Genomic DNA, 15,917 nt, shown 5'->3' on the forward strand with positions numbered 1-15,917 from the left:
TTTAAGAGCTGACCTGACACTGAGCCAGCAGTTGCCGTGGAATATTTTGTCACTTCCCCCGTTGAGAACATTTTAATAAATGTCAGTTGAATCCCACATAAAAAGCCACAATTTGAAGAGGAAAATGAGAAAACATTGCTTTGTTCTCCTGTGTCAGATCAGTTTGCATGAGCCTTAATGGTGTAATCTCATGTCTCTCCCCTGACACAGCTTCAGGCCATTCCCTTGGGTCCTGTCACTGTCACCACAGAGAAGAGATCAGTGCCTGTCCCTCCTCTTCCATCAGGAGGCAGCTGTAAATACAGTGGGGGCTTCCCAGTCTCCTCCAGGCTGAAGAGGCTCAGTGACCTCAGCTGCTCCTCACACAACTTCCCCTCAAGGCCTGGTATAGATATGTGTCCTTATAGAAATATACCCTTAGATATAGACTCAGTGTATTTATTTCCCAGCTACAGGAATTCCTCCTTTGACTTGATAGATGGGCATCTGCCAGAGAGTTTGGATTTGGTGTTCATTGGCACTGCCTGAAGTGCCTGGAAATCTGATAATAATACTGACCTTGTCTAAGCTTTTGTTTGTAAGGTGATAGTTCTTTCTGTGTGTTCCCATCAGTAAGAACTCTCAGTAACAATCTGGCATGCAAAACCTCTTTTTTTGCCTTCCCCCTCTGCCTACAACCCACAACTAAAAAATAAAACTTGACTATCCATGGTTGACATATAAAATTAAGAGAGTGTCTGCCACTTAATGATTTTATGAATAGCTGTCTACCAGGGTAATAAATAATTAGCACTGTTGTTTTTTAGTGAAATTCATTACGTAGGTCGGCTTAAACCAGTGCACTTCCATAGCCACAGGTTGAGAAACAATGATGGCTAAAAGGGCAGGGATATCACATCCTTGTCCTGTGACTTACAGATGAAATGAGCACATTTAAATTGCACTCACCTCTCCTTTCCTGGAATAGCTGTGCACTTAAAAAACATCCCTTACAACATCTAGAGGCATTGAATATGAAAAACTCAATGCTGAAAATGTTGGCAACTAACATTCTAGCGGAGAAAACCCATAAAATTTGACTAAGTGCTCTGAGAATAATGGATGATTTAGATTCCTTCAAGCTTGTGACATAATCACACAGAAAGATGTGGCACTGCCGACGTTTCAGGCATTTAATATCAAATACTCATCAACCTGTTAAAACTGAAATTACATCCCTAATTACCAAATACATCTCATCAGTTTCTGTCACTGCCAGCACAAATGTGGGAAGTTGGCAGAGTTACTGCCCTGTTTACTGATAGGCAGTCTTTATGAATTTACCTCTGGAGAGTAAAAGACTTCTGACTTTCCCAGTGCTTCATCAGCTTCTACCTTCTACTGCATACAAATACCTTTCCTGATGCTTTATTGTGAGGTGAACTGCTTTAGAAGTCACCATCACTTTCATATGGGTAACAGTGCTGAATTATTAAATCCTATTGTCTGCACTTTCTATAAAAATCATTAAAGTGGAAAAGAGCTACCTCCAAATTGAAATTCTGTCTTCAAGGTCAATGCCATTTTACTTCTTCTGCTTTGCTGGACACATGTTGGTGGATACTCTAATGGTAGAAAAATATATCCAATTTTCAATTAAAAAAACAAAGCAATACAATCTCTGTCAAGTCAGAAAATGGGAAAATATCCATCAGCACATTGCCTTCACAGCCTTTAGCTTTTGTGTCAATGACCCATAAAGCTATTCTTGAAGATCATTCTGATTCTGTAGCCTTCAGCTGAATAATCCCAAAACCAGAATGTCAGATGCAGGGAGGCATAGGTTACTCTAAGCTCTAATTGTTCACCTGTTCCTTATTCTCATTACTGATCCTGAGTGCTGATTATAGTGATACCAGTGAGATTTTAATAGTTTTTGATGGATAATACCTGATTCAGCACTTAAATGGATCCTGTATATTAACTGGCATGCACCAGCAGCTGATTTTGTCCAGTATTAAATATGGATTTATTAAAGTAAAGAAAAATAAACAAATACAATGGCCTTACTCACCAGCTCTGTTTCTGCAAAAAAAAATGCTGGTGCATGTTCAGTGGAACTGGTCTGTCTAAGGTGAGAAATACTCTCTGTCAATCTGGCAGAGTAATCAGTCAAGGCTTGAAGTGTCCTGTGCAGATGCTCCACACCACAGCCCTGGCTGAATGTAATTAGAGAAACCATATACTTGTACCTAAAGGAACAGCCTGAAGGAACTCACTCTCACAAGGCCTTCATAATCTTTTTCTATGTCTTAAAATCAAAGAAATAGCACAAAGGGAAGCTGAACTATCCAAATGATAATACTAAATAAAATTAAAAAAAAACAACCAAGGCCATCTTTATATTTATCCCAAGGCTTAGCTTGTATATATGCATACATTCAAATGAAATAAAATTCTATATGCTTGCTACAGTCACTGTCTTTTGCAAAGGAATATTTTGATCTCTGGTATCTCAACAGGTATAAAAGAAAGCATAACTCTTGGAGTGAATTACAGCTGTTGTAAAAGCTAAGTAATTGATGAATAACAAACGGTTACATACCACATTTAAGATGTACTTCAGATCTCTAAAAACTTAAGAAAATATAACACAGAATTATTGCTGATGTGACTCTCCTGCCCTAGCATGTCTCTTTATTTTTCAAATAACAGTCTCCAGGTGTTTAAACTCTTCCTGTAAACAGCAAAATGTCCTTACCTGCATGACCATATGCTTAAAAAATAATCCAAAAATGGTGCAAAGCTTGCTAAAATGTAGGGGTCCTTTCAAATGTGCAGTTTGACCTACCTGTTCTCCATCCAAGTTCTTGGGAATTTTGCCATAACTTCAACAGCAAACGCCTTGTACTTTCTGTCAAAGGGAGGGAGAATCAGGCCAGGGCTGGGAGCTCAGAAATACTCCTGTTGTGAATACATACACATTCCTCACAACTGAGTTTCTAATCAATAGAAGGAATTCATGGCTTATATTGGCCAGTGAATGGAGCTCATGGTCCAGAGTGATTGGTGCATCCTATGCCCAATTCCACTTCACCTTTCTGAACAGCCTTGGGCATGATCAGGTCATGAACTCTGGAACAGGTGAGTTTGTCCTTTAATCCAGTCCTTTCTGCCTCACATATCATGGCTACAGGAAGGAAATGTATGTTTTCTCATATTCAAAAAGTCTCCAAGATCTACTTCAATCAACATAGATTATCTCTCACTATCAGTTGTTGTGAGTTTAATCATCTGGAATGGACTTAGTGTTGTGAGGAATGTTTGAATTTAAATTACTCCACAGACATCTCTACAAGTAGTATGACAGCAGCAAAGATAATTTCAGCTCCGGCTGTTTTGGTTCCCCTAATCTCACCAAAAACCTAATAATGCTGATGTGCCCCACAGAGATACTCTTTGGCTTGCAAGAATAAGTTTTTAGAAGATCTATTGTGTACAGATGAGAGAGTAACTAGACTGGTAGTTGAGTGGTGTGTTATTTATTCTTATTGAATTTCAATCCTACACGGCACAAGTATGTGAGAAAATGGAACCTGACTTTATAATAGTACAATTACAATACAGCTTCTTAAACTTCAGCATTTGATTCAGACTAAAGTGATTATTTCCGATGGGCTACATTTTAATGTGGGTTTGTCTGGGGTTTTTTTTGTTTGTTTTGGTTTTGGTTTTTTTTGGGGGGGGGGTTTCTGAGTAATTTATTAATTTGTCTTGTAAGTGGGATTCAACATTTTTTTGTTGGAATGGGGAGATTGTTGGGTTGATTTTCATACTTGGATTTCTTCTGTAAGGCATGTTACTTTTGGTATTCTATGAAAAAATGGCTCATAACAAATCTGCTGCAATGACTTTCAAGTATTCAAAATGCAGCAAGGACTTTATAACAGTTTTAACCACCTGGTTATTTAAAATGCCATTTCACATTCAGCTACCACAGTTAAAACAGAGATGAACAGGGTTATTTCTGGAGTGGTTGCAGAGCAGCTGAGATCACACCTGGCCCAATCTGCAGAGGAGTCTAAATATTCCCAGACATCAACCAGCTGTGTCTTCTTTCTGGCATTATGGCTTTTTACAGATCTGCTGCTCATAGCAGGACCTGTTTCTGCTTAAATCAAGGCCTGACTGACCTGTTGACAGTATTGAATTGGAACCATTGTCTTCATAAAATGCTTGAGTTCTTTGAACTCTGTGCACATGGAAGGATTTTCTCCTTCCTTTTTTTTTTTTTTTTTTTTTTTATTTTCCCCAGACCAGTATATCGGTACTTGTTTATTGTCAGATTTATCTTTGGATATTTACAGTCTGCCTTCCCAACTGCATACTTTTATCACCTCTTTTTGCTAATGCTCTCCCTGGCTGCCTGTACTATCACCTCTCCATTAATCTTCTTAGCCTGTGTGATCTACTGTGCTCATTAGCTTCCTGTTCTCAGATCCCTTTTTGCCTCCTCAGCATGCCAGATGACCCTTTTATCACCCAGCTATGTTTCACAATCAGCCCAGACAATGCTTCATGCTTCCTCACTTTTCCTTAGCGCCTTTTTTTTTTTTTTTTTTTTTTGGTGCTGCTTACTACCTCTTGCCATTCATTTCTCCCCAACAAGGCTTGTATTAATGCTCACCCAATTAAACCAGGTTTTCTGCTCAGCACTGTACCAGTTGTCTTCATTGCCTGCGTAATACTTCATTGATTTCCATGGTTCAATATATCAGAGTATATAACTCCTAGCAAATTTTTTTCTCCATCAAGTTTATTTAATCCACCCTCTTCCCAGTCTCCCCTTCAGACCAGACTTCATATTCATGAGGCCAACAGGACATTGATTCCTTAACTCATTGATTCTTGCACCTTAGAAAGTGCTTCATCCATAACCTTACACATTCTGCCTGAATTCAACCAACTTGTAATCCTGCTCTGGATATGGCTACTTAGAGCATTTCTTTAATATGTATTTTATACAATTTATACACCTCAATTGATACTTTTGCAGCCACCACATAAAATGTTCTCAGCTTATTTGCTCCAAGGTACTTAAACTGGTATTTCCCAAAGCTCCTTTCAGGTTTTATGATTGCTCGTGTTAAATAATAAATTTTAAGAAAAGAGGAGGGTTGTTGTTGTTGTTGTTGTTTTATCCTAAAGATCTTTTCATTAACAACATGACTTTGAGGAGATGGGAGACTTGTAGACCTGTAGACTTTCGTACATGAATCCTTTTCAAAAAGAAGCCTTCCTTGGTCCTATATAAAAACCCCCTTCAGTCTGATACGGATTTTGATAAGGTAACAGATATCTGTAAAGTTATCATATAAAGTTCATAACAGTTATCATATAAAGTTCCAACTGTCAAGTGAAAAAAAGGAAAAAAAGTGTTTATAACAAAAAACCCCATAATTTGTATCATATAATTACAGAATAAATGGAAAAGAAGGTAAATTAAAGACATTTTTGGATAAGCAGATCAGTTATTGACCATGAAGTTTACATACTTCATGGAGTATAATATTACAAAGGACAATCCCAGGTGTAGAGAGTGTGGCTTCAGTTTTCTTGTTGTTTTAAAATATTCCCAAAGCAGTTGAAGTTTTCCCAGTTCTGGACAATGCAGAAATGTGGTAATGGCCACAGACTCTTCTTAGGGGCTTATAATTTTATAGTTACCCTCAAATATATTTTCAATCCTTTTGTTTTAAGAATTTTTCTATGTTTGATCAACTTCCTGGGTTTGGCAACTACTGTGATGATAGAAAAGACATGGTTGAGCCAATTCATAATTTTACTGAAGAAATAAAGAAGTTCTACAGCAAAAGAGATTTCAACAGTGGGAAAAAGTGCTGACTAAATGGCTCCAAGCTGAAGACAATTCTTTTCAATTTCAAACTTTTTACTCTGTGCACAAACAAAACAGTCCAGTCACAAATCAATTTCAGTGTGCCTCATTCCTCTCACAAAGCACAATCGGAATAGATGGAAAATTTTTGCTACAAACTATATATGAGGATAAATCCTGCATAGTTAGGGCTGGACTACATGTTTGTAGATATTTTTATGGTGTTCTATATTCTCTACTGTGCTTTATTCATAGGCAGACTAACGGGGGTCAAGGGGGTGTAAGAGAAGTTTAATAGTTATTTGTTCATCGTCCCTTCCTGTCAGACAGGTGACACGTGGGGTTTTCTGGCAATCTTTATCATTAGTCACCTGGAATATATTGCAGATTTTCTAATACAGAATCATTTGATTCTGTGATTGTGATGATTAGGAAGAGAGGTTTAAAAATCTTAGTTTACCAAAGGGGATAAACAGTTTGAGGCCCTTGTTTTGATGTCAGCAATGGAGCATATCCATGATGACTGCAGGGAGCTGTTGCAATCCAGAGGTGTTTCACCACTGGGGAAGAAGGAATCAGAATATTTCAAAATTCTATAAGTATTGCACTGACTCTATGCTTAGAAACAGTCTTGGCACTCTCACAGGATGTGTTTACAGGCTGCCCTCCATGGTAAAAACCAGCCTAACCTTGAAGCTATTTTAGTTTCAAGTTAGACTTATCCTGGAGATTTCTGTTTAAGGGTAACAGAGAGGTAAATTAAACCTGGTTTAGAAATTGGTAGTATTTTTATAATCCAGGGAGGCAACCCCCTACGTCTGAGGAAAGAACTAAATCATCTTTTGTCATTACACTTATTACTGCCATAGATGATCTTCCAGCCATTGTACATGAACTCATGGGCATTGCTGTCCAAAGGAAGGATAAAAGCAAACCTCATTTTTGCAAAGAAAATAGAGGAGAGGACATCTGCTGTTGTAAACCTGTGGTTTTTTCCCATCAGCCACAGTCTTTCTGAAATTAAAGGTGAAAGTTGCAGAAGGGAGGTGTTTTGCATAAATTGGTTTTTTTCCCCCCTTGAAATGAATGGAGGTCATGGTTAATAAGTGCATATTTCTATATGGCTGAAAATCACTGCAAGTTCCCATTTCACTCATATGTATTATTTGATTTCTCACATTAGCTATGGATTAGCACGTACTTGTGGGACTGCTCTTGTAGACAAAGGTTCATAAATCAAAACAGAAATTCAAATGTGTTTTGATGCCTTTAGCTTCTCCCAGTACATACATATATTTCCTTCACAAGTGTCACATGTACAACAGCATTAAAGAATTTCAGTTAATGTTACATATTTGAGCATCAAATGTATGTATAACAAGTCTAGTTCTTATCACCATGTAAAATATATAAAGGATCAGATGTAAATAAATGGAAATTTATCTTGACAGAAACTTTTATTTTTTTATACAGCTGCTCGTAATAAAGACTGGAAGGGATCTGTGGGATAATTCACAGGCTAATATAGAGGTCATGTAGTGTTAGAACCTGCTCCAGAGCTTTGCTCTCATACTCTTATTGAATATTCAATATTGTTGAATATTGTTGTTCATTAATGCTGAGATTCACAGCGCAGTTAGAGGACATGCAGCTGTATTATAGACCTATGGAGCTCTGACAACATAGGTCAAGGGAATGAGGGAAAACCCAGCTTATTCATGTGCCATTCAGCCTTTAACCTCATTTGAACTTTCCAACTTAGAGATCAGCATTTGGTACCTGTTGCCATGCTGGTCTTACTGATAGGAATCAATCTTCTGGGTGTGGAGGGATGCTGGAGCTCGCTGTCTCACCTGTGGGCAGTGTTCTCAGACCTGGGGGTAAATGAACAGCAGTGTGCTGCACCAACACCACTGTCAAAAGCAGAGAAAATGAAGTTATTTGTTTCCAAGCACACGGGCATGCAGCTGAATTGCCACTCTGCCAAATGTGTCTCAAAATGTTGTGACTCCATTTGAACCTTTTCCCTGTCTTTTTGTTCTGCTGACTTTGCTCAACCTTTTCTTTGCCCCGAGTTATATCACAGGTGACCCCATTGTACATGGAGGTTGTATAATTCATGTTGTACACAAGATAAATCCATTTGGTATGTGACAAAGATATTGTAGAACAACACCCAAATGGAGTGTGCTCTTCTGCATTTTAACTCTGCTCCCATGGAAGCACAGGGAACATTTGCCTTCAGCATTAAGAGAGGTTAGAATAGATAAAAACAAGTGAGTTGCTTTAATAATTAGGCAGCTGATTTTTCCCAGTGTTCTAAATTCAGTTTAGACTGCTATGTGGAGGAAAAGAAAATATATGAATAACCAGAAACCTTAAGGAAGGGTACCCATTAAAAAAATCAAAAGCTAAGCATGGATGAATACATCCTACAAACCAAGATTTTAAAGAGTAACATTGTGTAATGGTGCAACACATGTGCATAAAATTATACCACTTCATCATGCCCACAATTTTTAAATTAAATAAATCAGTGCTGTATTTGAAAAGTCTATAGCACAACTAAACACATGTAAATTATATTCTTGTATTCCTAATAGTACCTCTTATTGGGACCTGTGCACAAGAGGTGATACATAAAACATCCCAGGGGTGTAGAGAAATATTTTCATCCTTTTTCTACAGAAAACTGCCTGAGTTGGAAAAACTCCTGGTTGGAAAAACCAGGAGCCAACTCTGGAGCACTGTAACAGAAAGTCCAAACATGCAGACTGGGTGTGTTTAACTTCAAACATGTTTTCTATTTCCTAGACCTGAAAATTCAGATAATTGATAAAGGTTTTCTGTTTGTTTCCAAAACTGCCTGTCCTGAGAAGTTAGTTGTTAAATCTCACTAGATTTCTAGGAGAGATGGCACCTCAGTGCTATGAAGTATTGGCACAGCTTCACACATCATCACAGCAAACTCTTTATAAAAAGGAAACCTGTCCTGGCAGCCATATCTGAGACAGAAAACCAAAAAAGGCTCCCATTGTGCTTAGTATTTCCTGTTGGTTATTTCTAGCTGACTTTTGTAACTGCTAGAATATTTTTTATTCTTATTTCTAAGGAGACTGATTTTGATTTTCCTCATACAATATTTAGAGAGTCATGGCCCTGCAACCTGCATTTTAGTTACCTCTTTCACCTGGAACCAAAATACTGAAATGTAGATATTAATACACAAGACAGATAGAAAATTAATATAACCCCATGAGGCACAAGCAATCTGTGGCAAATGAGGAAGGTGAGCTTTAGTCATTTCTCCTTGCCTGACCTCTTTCTTCTCTTCCCCATGCTAGGGAGGCCTCTGAACACATTTCATCCAGATAAGCAGGAGCTGTCTTCAATGCCTGATACCAAACTGACATTTTTCAGCTTACAGGCAGATCAGTGCAGCAGAGCCATGCAGTGTGCAATTAGATTTAGAAATAGAAACGTGGCCATGTTTCACAAAAGTGCAGCAGGTGCAAGTATGTTTTCCATCCTTTACATTTTCCAAGTATCCTGAAGCTCTGTGAAGTTGATCACATGTAAGTCTTTAAAATAAAACTTCTTACTCTTCCTCTGACAAGCTTGATTTGTGTTTCAAAAAGAGGATTTACCCCTTGCTATTCATTCCCCCTCCATCCGTGGGATTGTTTGCAGTACATTCAGCAGGATTAACTAATACCTGTTCAGGCCCAGAACAGAAGGAATTCAGGAGTTGGCTGAATTTCATTCATGGTTATTTTCATTTCATACACAAATGAAAATAACCAGGATCTCGTTGGCACTGCTCACTTATTTGACCCTTTAAGCTAACAGGCATTTAGTTTCACTGGGACTTGAAAATAGACATTGAATGGGATTCCCAGTTAGTTTTGCATTCCTTGGCAGGTAACCAGATGATATGCTCGTTCTGTGTCTGGTAAACCCATTTCCACACTGCATTAGGAATTTATCAAAGCAAGTCAAATCACTTCTCTAAGAAAATGAAGGAATCTTGTGATTTTGTGTCTGCTCCTTTAGGAGTTCTTCTGTCTCTCGTTAGGATTTATAATTTGGCAGGGTATTTCCTTGAACTGATATTAAATTCATGATTTGACCTCATCCATCATAAAAAATACATATAGTTCTTTTTTTTTTCTTAGAAACACTAACTATGGAATCACTGTACTATGGAGCTCAAATAAATTGAAGCACTAAATTACCACATATGTAATTCACAGCTATATGTCACATCTCTGCAAACTAATCTCAAAATACCCTCAGATCATTGTGAGAAACAGAACTTTATGACTTCACATTTTCTTCTGAAACCAGCTCTATTCTGTATAACAGAAAATGGTGACTAAGATTTATTATTCTTATCTTAATAGATTTTCAACTTTTTCAAAATCTGTAAATTACATTATTTTAATATAGTAATTTCAGAAAGAGCAGAAAGGTAACCTACACATGGGTTAGTGAATGAGCTGCTTTTAAAGCAGTGTTTGCCAGCATTAATTGCATCTTCAAATACTTGGCTGTTTCCATAGCATTTTGCTGACTAGAAAATTCCCACATTCATTTTAAATATCTACAAATCTTGCTTGGAAAAGGTGTTTCTGGCTTACCGTTTTTTAGTTTTCAAAATTTTCCAGAGGATGAGGAAATATTTGAAGAAATGTTTGGTTGTTTTGTTTTTATCTGTGTGTGTGAAAGCATATTTGTGTGTGAAGCTGTGTGTTTTATTTTGTTTTGAGGAAAACAATCTTATCAGACAGGAAGGAATTTCATCTTTGAATCACTCAGTGACTGACAGAGGGCAGGTATAGAATAGAAATTCTTCCCTGTGAGGGTGGGCAGGCCCTGGCACAGGGTGCCCAGAGAAGCTGTGGCTGCCCCTGGATACCTGGAAGTGCCACAGGCCAGGCTGGATGGAGCTTGGAGCCATCTGGGATAGTGGAAGGTGTCCCTGCCCATGGCAGGGCATTGGAACAAGATGACTTTAAGGTCACTTCCAACCCAAACCATTTTGTGATTCTTTGAACTATAAAATTATCAAAACCAATGCAAGCATCCTCCAGATCTCCAGCAGAGCAGCCTAGTTTGCTCATTTCTGTGGGGAAGGAAAAAGGGTTTTGAAAGGACAGATGGAAGATTGGGAAGGAAAAAGGGCACAGCTTTACAAGATGAGGCTTGTAGATCCCAGCACTGCAATGAATCCTTCAGATTTTGCATTGCCTCACCCCATCCTGCCCTGCCCCAGTAGTGGCTTCCATTCCACACATTCAATCTTTCTGAGTGCTTTGGGTTGTTTTTTTTAAGGATCTGAAATTGCTGCACAAGAAATGCTGTGTTTGCATTGTTGTCCTAAGGAAATGCTTGTTTTACCTAAAGCTTGATAATATTTTATAAGGAGTTTCCAAACAGTTAATCCATAATGAATAGATGAGAGAAGTTTGCTAAATGAATTACTGCCATCTCAGCAGGTCTCATGCAGTCTGGATTCTGCTCCATAGCAATTAAGGGTTTTTATACATTAGAGAAGGATGTTTTCTATTTGAACCTATATCAATTATGTGAAATTATAAAATAGTGTGAATATATGTGAATATATGAAATTATAAAATAGTGTGAATATATTATTACACAGTTGTTTGGACTATGGTGGGGTTTCTGTGACAGAAGTAGAGGGTGTTAACAGAAGCACTTTGTGGCAAGGAGCTGATCAGCACTGCTTTGAAATGCTCTGAAATGTAGGGCCTTAATTCCTCCATTTCCCTTCCTTCTCTCCCCTGGCTTTGACAATATGCCTCTGCTTCAGGCAAAGAGCAGGTTTCTGGCAGAGGCAAATGCTGTATGAGGAACCACTGCAAGGTTTTCCTTTTCTATCTTAAAATCTACTTCTATTTGATCAAATCAGGCTGTTTTCGTTTTCCTAAATCCTTGCAGTTCCAAAATCTCTTCATGCTTTTACTACTTTGCTTCAGCTTTAAGCCATGTTTTACCCATTTTCTTCTTTTGAGCTGTATCTCTTTTTTCTCTTCTCTCTTTTATTTTTTTTAATCTCTACCTTGTCTTCTTGCCTTGATGGCTTTTTTTGGTGGCTTAAACCTTCTCAGTGACCTTCTTCCTTCATAACTCAGCTTTTTCTAAAAAGGCTGATTTGTTATTGGTGGAATGAAAACGTGCTCAGTCCTCAATGTTAAAACAGCAAATCTCAGAAGACAACCATGACTGTGAATTGGCAATGCTGCCAAGTACCTCCCCTATGCACTATTACTCAATTGGCAAGCATTATACAGCTAAAAGGGATGGAGAAGTAAAAATTACTTTGTACAGCACAATTTCTCATTGCTTCTTTCAACATTGCTTTTATGAGATCTTGAAAACTATGGAAGCTACAAAGTCTGTTGCAGAGGAATCTGCCTGCTCTTAATGATCATCTTGAAGGAGGGAGACTCCACAACCTCCACCATGTACTTGGATATCTTCATCCTTACCTATTGACTACTACATGTGAGGTCTTTAAATATGTCTACACATTAGAAAATAAACAAAAAAAATTGTTTTATTAAATGTTACTGATTTCATACAGTTCTCCAGTATTTTCTTTCTAATACCCTGTAAAGGAAACCTTCAGATCAATGTGTTTCAAGCACGGCATTCATTATTGTAAGCACATTTTTTAGACCTGAACTTAGTTCTGATTTATCCTGTCTGCTGTTTGTTTTCTTTGTTGCCCAGGATATTGCCTGTGCAAGTAAATGTGTCACTGTACTTCCTTGCAGAAAATCTGTGATGAGATGCTAAAAATGTCCTTTCCAGACTGAGTGTTAGACACAATAAGTATTGCATATATTGTGACTTATTCTTCCACAGTTAATGAGCAGACTGTCCTTCCTTTTGTATGTAATGTAGATAACAGGGTACTTCAAATTAAACTTCTCTTTTCCTGTAGAGAAGTATCTATTTGTGCTTTGAAGATCCTGCCTTTCATAAGCTGCTGCACTTTTTTAGTTGGCAGCAAAACTGGCCTCAATTTTAAACCTCTTCTGTGCAAAACAGATTAAGATTTTCTTTACATCCAAATGCTCCATTCCTGGAGGATAGGGGGAATTGTTGTGTATTACCTCGGCCAGTTAGCTAACATCAACTCTCTCACCTTTCCTCATCTCCTTGCTTTAAATCCAGCAGGGTTAAGAAATGTCTTGCCTCCTTCAAGGATTTACCTCTGAGAAGATATCTCAGTGTAGGCACACATTTTGTAGAAAAGAGTTCTATTGTCAAGAACAGGGTGAGTTTCTTAGTTTTTCTTATTTATTAGCTTTTCCTGTTTCTTATACACTCTTTCAGCTTGAAGTTTTTATTTTCAGACTCTTCCAGTAAACATTAAGTTATCTTTCTCTGTCTTTACATAGCATTCTCCCATCTCATAATTCTTACTTACTACTCTCAAAAACTGCATCCTGGATTGGAGATTCAGTGTTTGAGATGAGGAAAATAAAGCCTTATTTCATAGAAAATAAGTCAGGGTGGTTTTTTTGGTGGTTTGTGTTTTTTTTTTTTTTTTTTTTTTTTTGGTTTTTTTTTTTTTTTTTTTTTTTTTTTGTTTGTTTGTTTGGTTTTTTTTGTTTTTTTTTTTTTTTGTTTATTTTTGGTTGGTTGGTTAGGGTTTTTTTCTAATTTAAATCCATCTGGTCAGTACAGACTGAAAATTAAACTCAAGCTTTAATGCTGGGTTTCTGCTCTGTACAGCAGAACTATAAATAACAGAACAAACGAGACAGAAGGAGAAGAAAAAAAAACTTTCCAGCATTTTTATAGATAAATCACTATTAATTTTCTAAATTAAGAACTATAATTAATACAATGTTAACAAAAACAAATCTAAGAGAAATCAAGAACTCATTGAGTTCTGTGCCAGGGAGAAAAGAAGGGAAGGAAAGGAAAAAGAGAGAAAAGAAAGAGCACAAACTCTCATGTCACTCAGTCCATTTAGCTTGTTCTAGAAAACCTCCAGGTTTGGGGGCTTAAATTCTGCAGGTTTGGCTTCAGTCACCGTGTCCTGGAGCAGAGACCAGCCCGTGCTGCTGATCCTCCAGCTTGTGGCTCTTTCTCCAGGCTGATACAGCAACAGAGAGGCCCAGGAGGAAATAATTTACAAAGTATTTCCTTCAAGGACTCTCCACCACAAAGAAGCAGTTTTTGAAGTGTTATCAAGTGTTTGAAAGCCAAATATAAAAGGAAATGGCTGCCTTACAAATTCCAGCTTACTCAGAGGGACCGTAGAGTCACTCTTAAACCACTTCATGCACACGTGAATCTCTCTTAACACACTGTTTATGCTGTTAACAGTTTCAGCTAATTGCAGAAAAACATCACCTTTCAGCACCATCATCTTAAGAGATCATTTTAATTTAGATTTAAAAAAAAATTAATATTTAAAAAAAAAAAATCTAGGAGGATTGAAACTAAGAATTGAGCCCACAAGAGCAACTTTCCTCTTATTTTTACTGCCCTGCTTAAGCATTTGGGTTTCCAAGCAAAAAAATGCAGGCAAAGATGTAATTTCTTAATTTGGACTTACCTTTTTTCATGCCAACACTGTTGTCCCTATACTCTGTGCTAGAAAAATGCAAGTACATATAACCCAGACAACAATCTCTCATTACAAAATTGATTTAAAAAAAAGTTCAATCATGATCTATTTCTAGAAAAAGCAGTGTTTTCATACAGTATTTTTTCTAATTTACCAGCTAGGCTATGTTCCAGTCAGAGTGTTTGGAGCAATTTTGTTGGCTATTAGCTCACTTGCTCTCTCTTCTATACTGAGGAGAAGCTGTGTGAACAATCTGTCAGGTGAAATTAAACACCAGTTGGAAAGTCTTGTCTGTAGAGGCACTCAAATGAAAGGTGAACAGCTGTCATTTAATTCTGTATTTTGTAGTCCATTTCACTTGAATTGGTGTCCATCTCTTTTGGGACTGCTGCCTTCAGGATCTCAGAAGGCGTTGTCATGATTCTCAACTTAGTTTAGACTCCAAAACTATCAGCGAGCTTAGCAAAACATTAATGACATAAGTGATCTATCTGAAAGCAGCATGGTGGTTTGCACAGACCCATCCTAAAGCATTTTTGTTTCTGTCCAGTGAAGCATGTGAAGTTCAGATGGAGCTGGATTGAACTGTAACATCTGTTCTGAAACCACCTATTCTTGCCACTACCCTCACACTGTCCTCTCTGAGAACATAAAAACGTATTGCATCATCCAGACTATTCTGCATTACTTACAATTTTCCAGAATGTGTTTATTTGTGTTTGGGTTTTGTTTTGTTTTTCTTTTTTCCTACATTGTTCCTCTGAATACAAATTTGAAATGTCCAATTGTGTATTATGACACTTCACTTGAGGGCTTTATTTTGTAATCCCGAAAAGAACTTAAATTTATCATCTGTTTAAGAGGACTGATAAAAAGACAATAGAGAGTAACATTTTATTCTCTCCTTTTCTACAGAGTTGCTCCCTGGTCATGGCCCTCTCATTTGCTTTGCTTATAACTATCTGAAACTGGTCATCCGAATTTGAGTTGGTTTTAATGCTTTTTTTCTCTCCTGCTAGAAAGGCAATAAAGAGATATGGAGCAGGCTAAAAAGTACTGGGTATTGACTATTTTAAATATGAATATCCACAGAAGACTGTATTTATTTAATAGCACCATTTCTGCTGTGGCAGTAATAAAGGCTATTTAAGACTTTTCTAGGTGGTGATTTTGTTTGTTCATCCCTTCACTTTGCCTCAGAATGATTTTTTCTTCTCTTCAACCCATTTTGCAAGAGCTATTAAATAGCTTCAAGCATATTCCAGCAGAATCACTGAGGCTTTGATTCTTACATCCTTGATTTATCCTTTAAAATTCCCTGAGACCACTGGGATGTGGCAAACCATTTGTAATTTTGTTTTCAGCCCTGTTAATGAGTTTGTGTTATTCAGTTAAACTAATGGTAAATTTTTGCCTTTTATCATCTTCTTC

This window comes from Onychostruthus taczanowskii, unplaced genomic scaffold, assembly GCF_017590055.1.
Source record: "Onychostruthus taczanowskii isolate IOZ18803 unplaced genomic scaffold, ASM1759005v1 scaffold2, whole genome shotgun sequence".
NCBI classification, from domain to species: Eukaryota; Metazoa; Chordata; class Aves; order Passeriformes; family Passeridae; genus Onychostruthus; species Onychostruthus taczanowskii.